The sequence below is a fragment of the Lissotriton helveticus genome, chromosome 2_1 (genome assembly GCF_964261635.1).
Source record: "Lissotriton helveticus chromosome 2_1, aLisHel1.1, whole genome shotgun sequence".
NCBI classification, from domain to species: Eukaryota; Metazoa; Chordata; class Amphibia; order Caudata; family Salamandridae; genus Lissotriton; species Lissotriton helveticus.
This window is the reverse complement of record NC_136059.1, coordinates 555,453,278-555,472,327: the sequence shown is the minus strand read 5'-3', so window position 1 is coordinate 555,472,327 and position 19,050 is coordinate 555,453,278. Positions and strand designations below refer to the sequence as shown.

The window sequence follows — 19,050 nt, the reverse complement described above, 5'->3', positions numbered from 1 at the left end:
GGCCTGGAGAGATGTACCCAAACGATGGATGGATAGCATCATATTATGGGCCCGCTACATTGATGACCTGTTCATCGTGTGGAAGGGCAGCCGTCTTGAGGCCGAAGACTATGTAGCTTTCCTTAATTGCAGAAGTCTGAATCTAAACTTCAGTGGTAACATCAGTAACACCAGTGTCTGTTATTTAGACTTACAAGTCTCCATTGGGGAATTTACAATCCTCACCCGCTTGTATAGAAAACCAGCAGTGGGAAATGCTATCCTCCATGCTAGGAGTTTTCACCCGAGGAGTATGGTTAACAACATCCCCTATGGGGAACTCCTCTGGTTAAAGAGGAACTGCACATCACCAATAGAGTATGACAGAGCCAAAGAGGATGCCTTTAATAGGTTCCAAGTTAGAGGGTATTCCCTTAACATCCTCCATCAAGCATATGCTAAAACAGAAAAAATAGATAGACTTCAACTCTTGATACCTAAGACTTCTAACCCAGTAATTTAACCAAATGTCACTCTGGCCAGAATGATTACCCGCTATAATGCTAAGCCCTCGGAAGTGGTCAAAATATTCAAGAAAAACTGGCATAGTCTTCGAACCGACAACATGCTTAAAAAAGTTATTCCCATGTACCCATTGATAATCTACAGGCGCAGCAAATCCATAGGCGACCACTTAGTGCACAGCCATTATAGATCAACTTTACATGAATTGAGACGGTGAGAGGCTTTTTTCCTTGCTTAAAATGCAAGGCGTGCATACACAGCTACAAAGTAATAGATTATAACACCTTAGAAAGTGGTATGGAAAAGAGAAAAACAAGAAACATAAACCGACAGCTCAACTGCAACTCTGAGTTTACTGTGTACGTCTTGGAATGCCAGTGCCCCAAAAGATATGTGGGTGGTACTATTCATCCAGCAAAAAAGCGCATATTGGAACATATGTGCACCATCTCAAAAAAAGATGCCACCTATCCAGTGGCCCGTCATTTCGAGAGAATGCACAACAGTAATCGGTTCCTACTGAAGTTCTTCTGTATCGATCAGGTCCCCAAGAATGAAAGAGGTGGGGGTAGAACAAGATGGTTGATAGCTCTTGAATGAAAACACATCATAGATCTGCAAAGTAAAGCGCATCTAGGCCTTAACAAGGATGAGAAGCTATGAGCTCACCTAGAATGAATTTTCTTAATTAGGTTGGCTTATATCTGCCCTGTTGTTCCTTCTTCTGTCACTCCTTTTCTTAGTGGTATAACTTGTGAATACGTCTGTGTCTTAATAATATGTTTATCCATGAGAATTGTGCCTTTGAATCTCACGCAAATTCCGTTTAATAGGTTTGCTCATTCAGGGCTCAATTGTGATAACCTAACAGTACTCCCTGAAACAAAAGAGGTTGTGTTCGGTTTATAAAACAACTATTATTATAAAGTGGTTTTCATCATGTACCTTAGGTAGTATATACATATAAATATGCTTAACATTCAGCAGAATTGTTTATCCGAGGTTTCTTTTTATCACCAACCGACCAAATCTATATGTTTACAAAGTGGAGTACTTGTTATAAAGGATGGTGTTTAATTGTCTGGAACAAGTTTAAAGATGGCCGGCATGAATTTGACACTAAGTAGCATAGCAACAAGATTCAGCCGTCTTCAATGTCAATGATTTTAACTCACCTCATGCACTATTGCAATTTAAAATGGTATTTGTTACTTGTTTACACTGACTTCAAGGAAGGCAGAGTGCCAAAATGCGTCTGTCAGTGCGAGGGGGGGTAGGGGGTCCAAGCATAATAAAAATTGCACCTTGAAACAAGATCCTGTGAGTGCTCTCCTTTTGTATGCAGATCGGATGGTTTTGGGCAAGTGGAGTAATATATGTATGTATATATATATATATATTCACTGAAAAAACCATAGGTTATAGACCATATATAGTTAGGAATTAGCATTTAAAAAACCTTATTTTACTCACACAAAACCATTGAAATTCCATATATAGTTAGTTGCACTAACTATATATCGCGCACCCGCAATCCACTGCTGATCATGTCACATATTACATCATTCATGACATGGTCAGTGACATCACTGATGACATCACTGATGACATCTCAAATGACATCACTGATGACATCTCACTTGACATCAATGATCACATCACTGATGATATCATTCATGTGATAATACAATGCATCTCCTCACACTCTAATATAACCTCCGTTACACCCAGTGTTAAATAGAGAGTATCATTTTTGAAACCATTGACACACCAATACTAGTTACTACATACGCACTCACTGATTCCTATGTCTACACACACATTCACTCATACAATCATTCATACATACAATCACTCATCTTTACAACACTATCATATGCACTCATACACCTATACAGACACTCACACTCTGCCACTCATCCATGGAGTTACTCACACACCTAGTCAGTCCTGAAAAGAATCAATCACACTTCCATTTTCTCATCTATACAGTTAAACACAGAACACCTTACATTTTTGAAACATATACTAACACATAGTTACTCTCTTATAGAATCACTGATACAAGTACACATTGATCTGCACAGAGTCACACACCTCCCAGCCAGCCATACACACACTCAGTCTCCCATACAAATACTTGTGCAACCAATCAATAACCCATATAGCTACTTATATAGCTACTGATCAACACGTGCAGCAGCTTGCACAACAACAGACATACTGATGCACACTTTTAGACAGTTTAGTCACTAACCCGTGCATTCAGTAAGACGCATTTAATCACTCACTCATACAGTCAATCACGCACCTACTAAAACCTTCATTCAGACACTTATACATCCACTCATTCTTCAATATGTAAAACATATTTAAACTTTACAGAAACACATAATCACTGGATGTTGTCATCAGTGATGTCATCAGTGATGTCACTGACCATGTCATGAATGATGTAATATGTGACATGATCAGCAGTGGATTGCGGGTGCGCGATATATAGTTAGTGCAACTAACTATATATGGAATTTCAATGGTTTTGTGTGAGTAAAATAAGGTTTTTTAAATGCTAATTCCTAACTATATATGGTCTATAACCTATGGTTTTTTCAGTGAATTTTCAAGGTTTTGTAAATGCTAATTCCTAACTATATATGGTCTATAACCTATGGTTTTTTCAGTGAATTTCAATGGTTTTTTAATAGCAAATATCATAAGCTGTCGAATGTCAAGTACGTGGTAAGTGAAAACATTTTCGTGTTTATGCACACTGATCTGCTTTGAATGGTGCCCCCCCCCCCCCTCATTTCTATTAGGAGTACTCTCTCTTTGCAGATAGTGAAAGGTAGTTAACGCAGGCCTTTGCCCCCGTTGTAATCCGTCGTGCCTGCTTCTCTCTCCATTTGATTGATTGTTATCCAAGTATTTACTGTTTTAGAATTAGTTCTCTTTGGTTCATTCTCTATTTACAAACAAACACAGAGTCGCAATACTCTGTTTAGTCTTTGCAGATAACGAAAAATCGTGTAAAAAAAAAGAAAAGGAATCGAGCAAAATCAGTAGGCCACTAATGGGATCTCTTTTTGACCTCGCTAAAATAGAAACATTAGGAACAACCCCTCATGACAAATACAAAACTAGTGAGATGAACTGAACTCCACACAATGATGGCTGCAAAACAGCTCGGCTCCGCCACCCACCCCGCCCAAAATAACGATAAAGAGCGGCTGCCATGATTGGTTGCGGAATGGCCACAACGGGGCTACGAAATGGTGGTGCTCTCATGCTAACCCCAGCTTCAGTCTGAAACATCCAGAAACACTGTAGACTACCAATTCGATCAGTTCCGGTAGCGCCCCAATGTAACCCGGTAGAGAAGAACTAGCCCTCCCCTCTTTGACTGATGGTTCTTGTTGCCTGTCCCTTCTGTTGTCATTTAACAGAACTATTTAGCCTGCTGAAAGGGGTTGTGTTTCGACCGCTGGTTGGTGGAGACATTTTGACTATATTCTGGACCTGCGTTGTCGCGTAATGCGTCATATGACGCGCCGCGTTAGCGCATCCGGAAGTCATCCGGGGCGCGCAGCGCGTAACGTAAGCATAACAAGTCATGTGACTTGTTAATAAAACTTTTCATTGGTTCATTTTACTTTTCTTATTCTAATGATGAAAGCCTTGGTCATATCACCTAAAAATTACGCTTTTAATTACTTCCGAACATTATTTTTTCTTAAATATATGTTATAATGTTCCAGGCTAATGTACTTTCCCGGAAATTTTACAACTGTCCTGCAAGTAAAATATATTCTTTTTTCGAGAAAAAGAGCGTTTCTTCGTCCCATGACGGAGCCGTTGAGCAAAAGAGGGTCGACCTGCTGTCTTAGTCACCGATACGCCTGAATATGAGATTCTTAGCGATCACTTTATGTTGCAGGAATAGAAAACACAACAGCCCTTGACCATTTATCTTTACTGCGTTCCTTCGTATTATACCTTTTACCCTTCATGTAATTGGTCTGCTTTATTTCACTTGCCTTTTAATGATTCTAAAACAGTGACTATTATTAAAAACTTTACCAATGTATATACTACTACCATGTTTTCTTTTAAAAACCTTTATTGTGAAAATTTCATTATACAAATACGAGCCTATAACCACGTGGGCCTGCCACGGAGCAAACTGTAATCGTATATGATGAATAGACATTTACACTGTAGAGGAACGTAACGGGCGGGCCATTAGGTTGCAAGAACTAAGGTGTCTAACAGTTACGGAATCGGTGGATGTACATTTTATAATTAAAATACGACAGGGCCAGTTACAATAAAATTATCTAGATATACATTTGCGGGCAAGTACCATGGGTGACGTTAATTCGAACTTTCAACAGTACAGTAATCAATAACACATCAGAACTTAATATCAATAGGGATGTCGAAATATTCAATCAATTCTCGTCCCCGCCCGCCATGTGCTTCAAAACTGCATACGTATCTCGTGATTTCAAGGTTCTGCAACCAGTACACAACAAGGAGTTACGAGTCCCATTTATTCCGGCGCCATTTTGGGCGAGGACGGGCAGGTCCAGGATATAGTCAAAATGTCTCTACCAACCATCGACTATGATGATGTTCATATGCTGTATTTATTAGAGTAACACTCATCTGTCCACATGAAATTAATTTACCACAATCTAAACATGTCATTTTAATCTTTCCAAAGTTCTTCTAAATATTTGGGACCGTTTCCCTTGCCTCTGAAGCTCTCAGTGCCACTTCTTTGATGAATGTACTAGCAGGTCAGGGGTTCTCCTCCAAATCTCTCTTTTATGCAGCACTATAATTAATTGGTGCCACCTCTCCATATGACGATGCATGGTATAGTTACCACAACTATATTTTTTTTCGGTTCCTCTGGAGAGTTCATCGTGGCAGATGAAGCGTGTAACGTACCGGGCATTTACCTTTTTTTGCATGTACAGGAAAGGAAAAAAAAATCGAGCGTCCAAGTTCTAAGGTGTCCCAGGGCCATTTTAGTGGACCAGGCCCAAATCCAAAGAACAGGCCGCCATTTTGAGAGTCCTCTTGCAGCCGCCTGTCGCTGTAGCATCAAGAGCAGCCGAAACTCAGCTGAATGGCAACTGAAACGGTAAATGGGCGCCCCACTACATTTCAGCATTGTAGGATGACCACACCAGTACAGCAACTTGCTAGACATCACCTCGGTGCCATCCGGATCTCGGCGCCCCACTGCAGATGAAGTGCCTCTCAACTATGAAACCACCACGGTGACATCCGGATCTTGGCGCGTTGTGCTGCCTTCGGCCTATTCGCACATCGGTCCGCTACTGACGCCATCTCACAGGCTAATGGGATGACCCACGCCGAGTTTCAGCATTGTAGGATGACCACACCAACTTGCTAGACATCACCTCGGTGCCATCCGAATCTTGGCATCTCAACGCCTAGTGGTATCTTCCATACAGAAAATATTGTTACGCTGCCTTTGGCCCCATTCGCACATCAGTCCGCAACTTAGACATCACCTCGGTGCCATCCGGATCTTGGCATCTCAGCGCCTTGTGGTGTCAGTCAGAAAATATTGTTGCGCTGCCTTTGGCCCCATTCGCACATCAGTCCGCTACTGACACCATCTCACAGGCCAATAGGGCGCCCCACGCCGACTTTTACCATTGTACGATGGCCACACCAGTGGCACAACTTGCTAGACATCACCTCGGTGCCATCCGAATCTTGGCATCTCAACGCCTAGTGGTATCTTCCATACAGAAAATCTTGTTACGCTACCTTTGGCCCCATTCGCACATCGGTCCGCAACTTAGACATCACCTCGGTGCCATCCGGATCTTGGCATCTCAGCGCCTTGTGGTGTATTCTCTTCAGAAAATATTGTTGAGCTGCCTTTGGCCCCATTCGCACATCGGTCCGCAACTTAGACATCACCTCGGTGCCATCCGGATCTTGGCATCTCAGCGCCTTGTGGTGTCTTCTACTCCGAAAATATTGTAGAAAATATTGTTGCGCTGCCTTTGGCCCCATTCACACATCAGTCCTCTACTGACACCATCTCACAGGCCAACAGGGCGCCCCACGCCGACTTTTACCATTGTACGATGGCCACACCAGTGCCACAACTTGCTAGACACCACCTCGGTGCCATCCGGATCTTGGCATCTCAGCGCCTTGTGGTGTCTTCAAATCAGAAAATATTGTTGCGCTGCCTTTGGCCCCATTCGCACATCGGTCCGCTACTGACGCCATCTCACAGGCCAACGGGGCGCCCCACGCCGACTTTCAACATTGTAGGATGGCCACAGAAGTGCGACAACTTACTAGACACCACCTCGGTGCCATCCGGATCTTGGCGCGTTGTGCTGCCTTCGGCCTATTCGCACATCGGTCCGCTACTGACGCAAACTCACAGGCCAACGGGGCGCCCCACGCCGACTTTCAGCATTGTAGGATGGCCACACCAGTGCGGCAACTTGCTACACACCACCTCGGTGCCATCCGGATCTTGGAATCTCAGCGCCTAGTGGTGTCTTCTATTCCGAAAATATTGTTGCGCTGCCTTCGGCCCCATTCACACATCGGTCCGCTACTGACGCCATCTCACAGTCCAACGGGGCGCCCCACGCCGACTTTCAGCATTGTAGGATGGCCACACCAGTGCGGCAACTTACTAGACACCACCTCGGTGCCATCCGGATCTTGGCGCGTTGTGCTGCCTTCGGCCTATTCGCACATCGGTCCGCTACTGACGCAAACTCACAGGCCAACGGGGCGCCCCACGCCGACTTTCAGCATTGTTGGATGGCCACACCAGTGCGGCAACTTACTAGACACCACCTCGGTGCCATCCGGATCTTGGCGCGTTGTGCTGCCTTCGGCCTATTCGCACATCGGTCCGCTACTGACGCAAACTCACAGGCCAACGGGGCGCCCCACGCCGACTTTCAGCATTGTAGGATGGCCACACCAGTGCTGCAACTTGCTGGACACCACCTCGGTGCCATCCGGATCTTGGCGCGTTGTGTTGCCTTCGGCCTATTCGCACATCGGTCCGCTACTGACGCCGCCTCACGTGCCAACGTATTTTCTCCGCATTTTACACCCTATGCCGCATAACAGGTCATGTGACTTGTTTATAAAACTTTTCATTGGTTCATTTTACTTTTGGTTTCCTAATGATGGAAGGCTTGATCATGTGACCTAAAAACAACACTTTTCATTGGATGAAAACTTTTTTTTTTTCCCAAACGATGAAAGCCCCACCTTGTTTCTGGATGTTTCAGACTGAAGCTGGCGTCAGCATGAGAGCACCACCATCTCGTAGCTCAGTCGTGGTCATTCCGCGAGCAATCATGGCAGCCGCTCCCCACCAGAAGCCTGCAGGAGTCGGAGCCCCCAAAACTTTTGATGAATTCTCAAGGCGGAGGGGACGCTTTCGAGAATGGGGTCCAAGACCTAGCAGACAAGCGTCCGATTTCCAAGGTGTCCCAGGGCCATTTCAGTGGACCAGGCCCAAAAAGGAAACAGCCTGCCGCCATTTTGAGAGTCCTGTGACAGCCGCCTATCGCTGCACCGCAAGAGTGGGCGCAACTCAGCTGAATTGCGGCTTTTGACACAGTGGACCAAAAACGGACGGAATGGCAACTGAAACGGTAAAGGGGCGCCCCACTACAACAGATGACACTCCACCTGGAGAGGCCCGTTCACGCCGCCTCCCCCGGAGCGCCCCACGCCGTTATTCGGAGCAGCATTGTAGGATACCAAAACCAGTGCGGCAACTTACTGGACATCACCTTGGTGCCATCGTTCTGCTGCCTTGGAACTATTCGCGCAACAGTTTGCTACTGATGACCCACCCCCCGCGACGCCCCATGCCGTTATTTGCTGGGTGGCAACTTACTAGACATCACTTTCGTGTCATCTAGATTTCAGCGCGTTCTGCTGCCTTGGAACTATTCGCACAACAGTTTGCTACTGATGACCCACCCCCCGCGACGCCCCACGCCGGAAATCTGGACGTTGTGCTGCGTTGGGACTATTCGCACAGCCGACCGCTACTTCGTTGTTTTTCCCTAAAAATGTTTATATGTTATTACTATTTTTGTTTTCTTGTATATATTTATAAATTATTAAAGTTTTATAATCTTACTACTTTGTCGGAGTGCTATATATTTTTAATGTGACACATAATTGTAAAAACTTTGATGTACAAAGAGTCATCCCTGGAATCTTCCGCTTCAGGCTCGGTCCCCTCCCCAATCACAATACAGGATGGTTTTCAGATAATAGCAACGCTTCTGCTGTGACGGATCTCATCGAGTGTGGGCCTTGATCTACTATAACTCCTTTGAAGAGGGGTGATTCTTTACAGCTGTGGCCATAAACTACATCTGCAGGGCTAGCTGATACCCTAGGACCAGCCTGGACAATCGGACACAGAGGAAAAGGAGTGTCAGAGGGTGCGGTAGTGAATAGGGCGAAAGGGAGGTGTCGGGCGGGCACAGGGTGTGATTCTCAGGGAAGAGCAGCGCAGATGGGGGGAGGTTTATTACCCATGCATAAGACAGAGAGCGGGGGTGACCACTGCCTGGGGGAGATGCTTGCGAGGGTGGGGAGCCATGCTAAGGATCGACAGCGTGCACAGAGTGGGTCTGGTCAAGGCATCTAAAATGGCTGCCGTGCACGACAAAAGTGTGGCATTTGAAAAAAGACAAGATGGCGCAGACAATGTTTTTTAACACTTCCTGATTTCCTTCGAATCGAACGTTAAGAGACGTTGGGGCATATTACCAAAGTTAAGCGATATTTATCCCTAACGATGCTTAGCAATGATTTTTTTACCGTCAGAAATTATCGCAGATAAACCTTGCTATTATCAAGGTTTATCGGAAATACGATAAAAAACGACCGCAATGCATTAATATCGCTGAAAACTCAGCGATATTCATGCATTACCGAGCTAATGCTCTTAGCCATGTTATCCACCTCCCATTGGATAACATGGCTAAGAACTGCTCAGGGCAGGGGGTAGCTTTTGGAGATATTCGCGCTTATCTCGAATATTTCCAAAAGTTGATAATAGGAGATAGCGATGTAGTCGCTAACATCTTGGCATGCCCACTTTGCATGTCATTAGTGATAAATATCACTCACATGCAAAGTGGGGCCCAAGATGGTCGCTATATTCTACTAGCCGTCGCTAACTGGTGTTAGCAACAGCTAGGTAATACACATATAATTTTATCTCCGCGAAGCGGAGCGCTGTTACAGATATATATCTTGTTTCTGAACGTTAATTTCTCAAAATGCACTGAAGCACATATATTGAGACCTAGCAAAGGCACATCGGGCTACCAGTCCCTACAATTTTGCCAAGTTTCGTGCAAATCCATTCAGCTGTTCGATCCTACCGAGAGACAAGATGGCGGCCGCTACGGACTGTTTGGAATGTTTACAGACACCGGAGAGCCAATCAGCTTCGCTTCGCAAAGCTCCGTAACGCGAAAAGTACGCGAAGCGGTGCGCTGTTACAGATATATATCTTTTTTTGAACGTTAATTTCTCAAAATCCACTGGAGCACATATATTGAGATCTAGCAAAGGCACATCGGGCTACCAGTCCCTACAATTTTGCCAAGTTTCGTGCAAATCCATTCAGCTGTTCGATTATTATTATTTTTATTTTTTTTTGCCCCGCGGGGCCCTTTTAAAACCTCCACATCAAACCTAGGGGGTGAGCGACAATGTACTATGCCCCCTTATGGTCATTTGCCCCTTCGCTTTGGCCTCCTCTTGTCTCTCGATCCTACCGAGAGACAAGATGGCGGCCGCTACGGACTGTTTGGAATGTTGACAGACGCCGGAGAACCAATCAGCTTCGCTTCACAAAGCTCCGTTGCGCGTAAAGTACGCGTCCTGGGACGCTGCCAGGTCCGCTGTTACAGATATATATCTTTTTTTAAACGTTAATTTCTCAAAATCCACTGGAGCACATATATTGAGACCTACAAAAGGCACATCGGGCTACCAGTCCCTACAATTTTGCCAAGTTTCGTGCAAATCCATTCAGCCGTTCGGGCTAAAAGTGAGGCCAACCGCCCTATGGAAAACTCAATGTTAAAAACACGTTTTGGGACCCCCCTTTTTTCTCGGCCACCCCTTGACGAACCCCCCCCAAATTTTCAAGGGCTGCTCAGAAACAAAATGTGCCATTTTCCTGAAAATTTCAGCCAATTCCGTCCACAAACGCCAAAGTTATTAGACATAGAATTTTCAAAAATCCCATAGAGAAAAAATCCTAACTATATATACCTACTGGCGACCGCCAGTAGGTAATATATATATATATATATATATATATATATATATATATATATATATATATATATATATATATATATATATGAATTTGAATTTAAAAAGCTTATATAGCGCATCGTACACCATTGCGGTTTCTTGGCGCTTTGACGGCTTGCAATAACCTACTAATGGACCATTTAGAGTGGGAAGGCCTGAGCAAACAAAAAGGTTTTCAGGCCCTTGCGAAAGGCAGAATATTGTTTAGAACTTCGGAGGTGGTCCGGCAGGGAGTTCCAGAATACCGGTGCTAGGAAGGAGAAATTAGAACCTCCCCATTTTTTCCTGGTGAAACGAGGGACTTGAAGTAAGGACCGATCCGACGAACGAAGTTGTCTGACGGGAACGTAGTTGGTTAGAAGTGATGAAATGAAGGCCGGAGCCATTCCCTGTCTCGCCTGAAAAACCATGCACCCCATCTTAAAAAGTGAGCGTTGCCGGACAGGCAGCCAGTGTAGTTCCTTCAAGAGAGATGTAGAATGATGGAACCGGGGAAGGCCATACACCAGCCGGGCAGCTTGGTTCTGCACCAGCTGGAGTCTGCGGAGGCTGTATGCCGGAATGCCGTTGTAAAGGGCATTGGCATAGTCTAGCCGGGAGATAACCAGGGCAGACATAATGAGTTTAAGTGCCAACGGGGAAAAGAAACGGGAAACAATACGGATAGTTCGGAGCATAAGAAAACAAGAGGAGACAACAGCAGCAACCTGTGAGTGAAGGGTGAGCTGGTGATTAATTTTTATACCCAATGTTTTTACCGTAGAAGAAGGAAGGGGAGGGGTACCAAGAGTGAGGGGCCAAAAAGAAGAGTTCCAGGGACTGGAGGAGCCACCAGTAAGCACCAACTCGGTTTTATCCGGATTGAGCTTCAGATGGTTGTGGCTCATCCAGTCCCTGATAAAAATCATAATAGACTGAAAATTGGAAATAGCGTGAGGGGAGGAAGACAGGTCAAAGACCAGCTGGAGGTCATCCGCATAATTATACACCGCGACCTCCAGCTGTTGAAGTGCAAAGATCAGAGGGTAGATGTAAAGATTAAACAATAAGGGAGAAAGAGAGGAACCTTGGGGAACACCACAAGTGATCTTCAAAGGGTCTGCCATGAACTCTCCCAGCCGGACGGCCTGTGTGCGATCCCGCAGGAAGGACGAGAGCCACACTAGTGCTGACCCCCCGATTCCCGCCGCTCCGATACGTGAAAGCAAGATGGAATGATCCACCGTATCGAAAGCGGCGGAGAGGTCGAGGAGCACCAGGGCTTGATGTTTGTTTTGGTCCCGACCCTCCCTGAGGGTGTTTAGGACCGACACCACCACAGACTCAGTCGAGTGTTTGGGGCGGAAGCCAGCCTGGCAGGACGCCAAGCCACCCGTGGCCTCAACATGGGTGCTAAGCACCGAGGCAACATGCCGCTCAAGTACCTTGCCCAAAAATGGGAGCAAGGAGATTGGCCGGTAATTAGAAGAAATAGCAGGGTCGGCCCCTGGTTTTTTCAGAATGGGCACAATAGTTGCCACTTTAAGGGCCGGGGTCACAATACCCTGAGAGAGGGAGCTATTTAGGAAAGTGATCGGGAGCTGTACGCAGACCGAGAAAATTTGCTGCAAAATATGTATATATATATATATGTGTATATATATGTGTGTATATATATATATATATATATATATATATATATCACAAATGGCTAATTTTTCGAACTTATTTTCAGTATTTTTTTAATGTTAACAGTTTCTTGAGAAACCCTTGAGGTATCTATACAAATGACCCCTGATTTCACAACTTTTGTCTTCTTTTCAGAAATTTATAGCTTTCCGTGATCAAATATGGGTTTCTCACCAGTTTCGACCACAAACTGGAAGCAGGTTATAAGCGCAAAAATGACAATAAATAGGGGTACCTCAGAGAAAAATGCCAAAACTGTGGTATCCTCGTATGGGCTCGTGGCTGTCCCTCGCTCCTGGAACTCGGAATGCTCTGTGCGGGGCATTCCTAGTACTCCAGTGCGACGGTTGGCGTGGGCTCCCATGGTTGTGACTAGCTTCGCTTGACCGAATAAATATTCCTTTATACCAATCCTGGTTACCTCGTTTCCTTTCAACTTGGGATTTATCACTGGCGACGATGGAGAAGAACATTCACGCGATGTGGGAGCCTGCAGCCCCGGTATAACCGGATCAAGATTACAGTTTCTAAGATCGTCTGCCAACGCTCATCCAAAGTTCTTCCGGACGCTCCGCTGTCAGTTGCTGCCCTTAGATGTGAAAACCCCGCTTTTCCGAGCCCAGCGGTGAGACTGTATTTTAATTTACTTCATTTTTCCGACGCGCACACAAAAAATTCAGCAGCGCGAGTTGACGCATGCGCTCAACCTCGCGCATGACGTTCTGAACAACGCATGCACGCGCGCGCACGCATATCCTGTTGAAACTCAACAAAGCGTAGCTAAGCAACCTTCGCTCTATGACATATGCGCTACATCACAAAGGTTCCCTGGCTAAAGTCTTCCAAGCACACTCTGTCTACATCATAATGGACTGCTGATTTTTCAATCATACTACAAAGAAATCACTTATGTCATTACAGTGTTCATTTATTCTCTAAAAACAAGTAACCAAAAACATTAACTCTGAAATCAGCATAAATATTATACACTACATCGGAATGGAAAGTTTTAATGCGCCTCCCCCATTTTTAGCTAGTCCAGGCGAACCACCTTTAGAGTGGAAACAATGGCGCGAAGGTTTTGAAGCATATCTTGAGGCCATAGGTGGTGAGAATTATACTGATAAACGCAAACTTGCCATTCTTAAACATTCTCTTGGCGCGGAAGGCAGGCAAGTTCTTTCTCATCTTCCTCCTCTAGCTGTAGACAATTCTTCTGAAGAAGAAACTGATGTTTACGAAAACGCCATTATGCAACTAGACAAACAATTTATCAAAAAAGTCAACGAGGTTGTGGCACGTCATAAGTTCCTGAGCAGGCAGCAACTACCTATTGAACCCATTGATTCCTTTGTGAAGGACTTAAGAATATTGGCAGCCAAGTGCAATTATCAAGAATTCCACAATCAAATGGTAAGAGATCAATTAGTGCATAATGTAGCTAATGTAAAACTACAAGAAAAGCTACTGGATGCAAAAGACTTATCTCTCTCCAAAGCTCTGGATATTGCACATCGTTTTGAAGATATGAAATTAGGCATAAAAGAATTGTCGGAAAGGAAGTCAAAAGAGTCTTCTGTAGAAAGACCTACTGTTTCTGAAATTCAAGTGGTCAGGAAGAAATATACAGAAAATTATCCCAGTAAACCGACGAGTTCATCAACAATGACATCAAGTTTAAAAAAAGAAGTTGTTTGCTACAAGTGTGGTTTTCCTGGCCACGTTGCAACTGACAAAAGATGTCCCGCAATTGGACAACTTTGCAATTATTGCAAATCTAAAGGCCATTTTTCAAGGATGTGCAGGAATCGCAACAAACCTAAAAAAATTTCCTCTGATCCCAGACGTACTAAATATTCAGATGTCCAAGCTGTGGATAGTGATAATGAAGACTATGAGGATCTTTTAACTTTGTATGTAATTGGAGAGGAAAAAAAAGATGCACCTTTCTGTATGCTACAGATTGGTTCTAAATGTATAAGAGTCATGGCGGATTCTGGTGCAAGACACACTTTAATAGGTGACGATGTTATGAAAGAATTTCCAAATGAATCTTTATCACCTTCTGACATAAGATTGCTTGGATACAGTAAAAAACCAATAGAAGTACTAGGGTATTTTTCCTCCACTTTATCTTTTAAAGGTAAATCGATAGTATCCAAAGTTTATGTGGCTAAAGAGGGTTCATGTCTACTGGGTTGGCCACAGCAAAGAGATTTGATGATTAAGCTCGATCCTAATCATCCAGAACAAGTTTTGGGATATTCTGATTTTGTAAATTCTGTTGACATAACCTCTGTTAACAAGTGGGAAACGCTTTTTCCTCAAGTTTTTTCTCCCAATTTAGGTTTGTTAAAAAGATTCAAACATAAGATCATTTTGAAACACAATGCAATACCTAAAGTGCATAAAGTCCGCAACATTCCACTGTCTTTAAGGGAGTCTGTTAAAAAGGAACTTCAAAGACTATGTGAACTTGAAGTAATCGAAGAAATTGAATCTTCTGAATGGCTTTCCCCTGTAGTTGTAGCTCACAAACCAAATGGAAAAATTCGTTTGTGTGTTGATATGCGTGACCTTAATTCTAATGTTTGGGTTGACAGACATCCTCTTCCAAACATTGGCGAGATGTTTTCAAAACTCAAGGATGCTGCAGTTTTCACCACGTTAGATTTATCTAACGCTTATCATCAAATTGCCCTCCATGACGATAGTAAGCATCTTACATCTTTTATAACAACTGAAGGAGCGTACAGGTATAAGAGGATGCCTTTTGGGTTAGTGTCTGCTTCCTCTGTATTCCAGCGTGTTATGCATAAACTGTTCAAAAATGTATCTAATGTCCTTTATTTCCAGGATGACATTTTGGTTTTCGGTAAAGATGATTGTGAACATTCTGAAGTTCTGTTTAAAGTTTTATCAATTTTACAAGACAATGGTCTTACTCTCACCAAGGAAAAATGTAAATTTGGCAGGGATTCGGTAGATTATTTGGGACATTCCATTAGCAAGAAGGGCATTTCTCCCAAGTTGAGTTTAGTTAAAGCTATCGAAAATGCACCTGAACCCGGCAACAAAGATCAGCTCAGGTCATTTTTGGGGCTAGCCGAATATTATGCCAAGTTTATTCCTTCCTTTGCTGACAAAACTTCTCATTTAAGGAATCTGATGAGAAATCAACAACAATTTGTTTGGGATGCCAATTGTAAAGATCAGTTTAGCTTTGTTAAAAAGTGCATTATTTCTGCTCCTGCTCTATCTCCTTTTGACACCAATTGTAAGTCTATTATTGTCACCGACGCTAGCAATGTGGGCATTGGTGCGGTACTGATGCAAAAGCAGAAAATTGGTCTCGTTACCATTGCTTTTACGTCAAGGCCGTTACGTGGTGCTGAAATAAAATATTCAACTTTGGAAAAGGAGACCTTAGCCTGTTGGTGGGGTATTGAATATTTTCGAAAATATGTGTATGGTACCAATTTTGTAGTGAAAACTGATCACCGCCCTCTCGTGGATCTTTTCACAACCAAGGGTTGTGGTAAAGCTACCTCCAGAATTGCAAGATGGCAATATAAATTACAAGACTTTCATTTTCTAGTTGAATACATTCCTGGTGCAAAGAATGTTTTAGCTGACTTTCTCTCTAGATTGCCTGTTGAAGATGATAATTTGGTTCCTCCTGATGATGATCCGGATTAAGTTGTTTCAATCTGTGAGGTGTCCAATGGGTGTATCAAAGAAGACGAATGGAGAGTTGCATGTGGTGATGATCTTGATTACATGAACGTTATGTCTTTTGTTAAGAATGGATGGCCTGTCAAAACAGAGTTGTTGCAGGGAATTTTACCTTATTTCCATGTTGCACAAGAATTGTCTGTTCAAAGTGATACTTTGTTGAGGGGTCTACTCTTGGTAGTTCCTCAAGCCCTTAGAGAAACGATTTTGGACATGGCTCACGAAGGTCATCCTGGCATGTCCAGCATGAAAAGGAGAATAAGATGCGAATTTTGGTGGCCTGGCGTCGACAGACTTATTGAAAGAAAAGTTAGATCTTGTGTAGAATGTAGTGTCAGTGACAAGTCTCAAAAAGTTGTGAAATATCAACAGGATTCTGTTACTAGGCCTTCTAGACCCTGGGAATGTGTCTCACTTGATATAGCTGGTCCTATGAGTTTTGGTCAAGGTCCTATTTATGCCATTGTTTTAGTTGATCAGTTTTCTCATTGGCCTGAGGTGAAATTTGTTCCGCATGTTTCTGCTTGAGTCATCATTGAATTTTTAAAAGCTATTTTTGAGAAAGAAGGTTTCCCTGTGTCAATTTTATCTGACAACGGTACGCAGGTTACCTCTATTGAGATGAAGTTATTTTGTAACAACCACGGAATAATTCACAAACGTTCATCAGTGTATTATCCCCAAGGTGATGGCATGGTGGAAAGATGGATAAGAGTCCTCAAAGAAGGTTTACAGTTGGCTGTATGTAATGGTGCAAATTGTTATGACGCTGTCAGGAAACTCTTATGGAGTTATAGAAATACACCCAGACTCGAGGGGGAGTTGTCTCCTTTCGAAAAAATGCGGGGGAGGAAAGGTGTTTGTAACATGAGCCAACTGTGGATGAAAGATCTTATTGATGGCAAATGCAAGAAACCTGATTCTGGTTTAGTCAGTGCTGATGTTAGTAACCCATGTTGTGTTGGTGATTGGGTACGTGTGAGGAAGTCTGGTTTTATTAGATCTGGTGAGTCACATTTTTCCAACCCCATGCCTGTAGTTAGAGTAGGTAGACAAGTAGTAGAATTGACTGATGGAAATGTTTGGAGTCTTTCCAAGATTGTTAAAGTTCCTAAGTTGAGTCATGGATCTCCACTTTTTGCTGGTGTTCCTCATAATAAGTTTGGTGGTGCACCCGTTCTTCATGGTGGGCAGTCCTCCTTTTCTGCGCCTAGGCGCAGTGCTGTTCCTGTTCATCCAGTCAAGAGATCGAACCCTCGTTTAAGGAAGCCTCCCTCATGGCTCAATGATTTCAAAGTAGGAATGTAAATTTATTTTGACAATATGTAATGTTTAGTACATTCTTTACAGTTTCTGCTTTATTTATGTAATAGTCGAAGTAGTACTTTAATAGAATTTTATTTGTTTGATTTCTTTCCTATTTTCCTTGTATTTGTTCTTTTTAAAGAAGGAGGATGTGTGGTATCCTCGTATGGGCTCGTGGCTGTCCCTCGCTCCTGGAACTCGGAATGCTCTGTGCGGGGCATTCCTAGTACTCCAGTGCGACGGTTGGCGTGGGCTCCCATGGTTGTGACCAGCTTCGCTTGACCGAATAAATATTCCTTTATACCAATCCTGGTTACCTTGTTTCCTTTCAACTTGGGATTTATCAGTACCTCATAGAAAAATGCCAAAACTGTGGTAAAACATGTTTTTCATTTAGCTCTGCTTGTTCCTGAAAGCTGGGAAATTGTGATTTTAGTATAGTTCATCGGTTGTAGATGTCATGTTTAGGGAGAAACAGACATTTTCTTGTACAGTTTTGTTTCTGATTGTTCCCAAAATACCCAAAACGTAACTATATTTTGGCTAGTTTTGTCCCCTTTTAGAGAATGCAAAAACCCTGGGTACCCTACAATCCCCATGATGTTGAGAAAAAATAGACGCTAATATGGCATGGATACCGTATGTGAAAAAAGGTTATGTAGGCGTGAGAGTGAAGTGCCCCGAATAGCCAAAAAAAGTGCTCTGCACTGGAGTGGAAAAGCCTCAGCAGTTAAGCTATTAAGCAATGGGCGGGCTTTACACCCACTGTAAGCTAAGAATGCCTCGCAACAGACAGGGCATGCGCTGCCAGTAGGCGAGCCCTAAAAGCGCTGTCATGTTATACCACATTTCCAGATTGTGTGTTTTACAGATGCCAATTAGCAATGATATTTCCACTCAGAAATAAACACATTCTTGTTATATTCTAATCAAAGAAGCACACAACTCTTACATTTCCTTTGTTTCAAAGTGTCAAATGCAGTAAGCCACCTCTTCCCTGTAACATTAGTGGCTGGCTCAGTTTCGTGACAGTGCGAGTGAGCTTCAAAAATCTGTTCTAAAAATGACCACACATTTGTGTTAGCTGCCAAAGTTGCATTTTTCCCCGCTCATGAAAAAATTAAAGATTACCTTGATAAAGGGCTTCGATAATCTGTGTGTTGTGTATAATGTTGTGAGAAAAGTGTATTTTCTTTTGAGCCATTTTCCCCCTTTTTTTCGGCATATAACTGAAGAGTCTGGTAAAAAGGTGAAAACAAATAGTATTAGCGCTTTCCCTCCTTCCAGGTTCAAGTGCTTTTATACGTCTGCTGTGCTCAATACGTTAGGAGAGTGTGGGTGTTTGAGGGATTATGGGAGATCGCTTTGAAATCTAGAATACATCTGTCAAGGGGAAGAGCAAGGCCTGGAAATCATTGATGAAAACTTTACATTCTTTGGTGACCGCCG

The 19,050-nt window shown here is 43.4% G+C and overlaps 1 protein-coding gene across 2 annotated transcripts in view; it reads left to right on the top strand.

Annotated features, from left to right (window-relative positions):
* The window catches only part of PDE8B (phosphodiesterase 8B), a 1,092,370-nt gene that overhangs the window by 272,775 nt on the left and 800,545 nt on the right, over window positions 1-19,050 (top strand). The window lies entirely within an intron of this gene.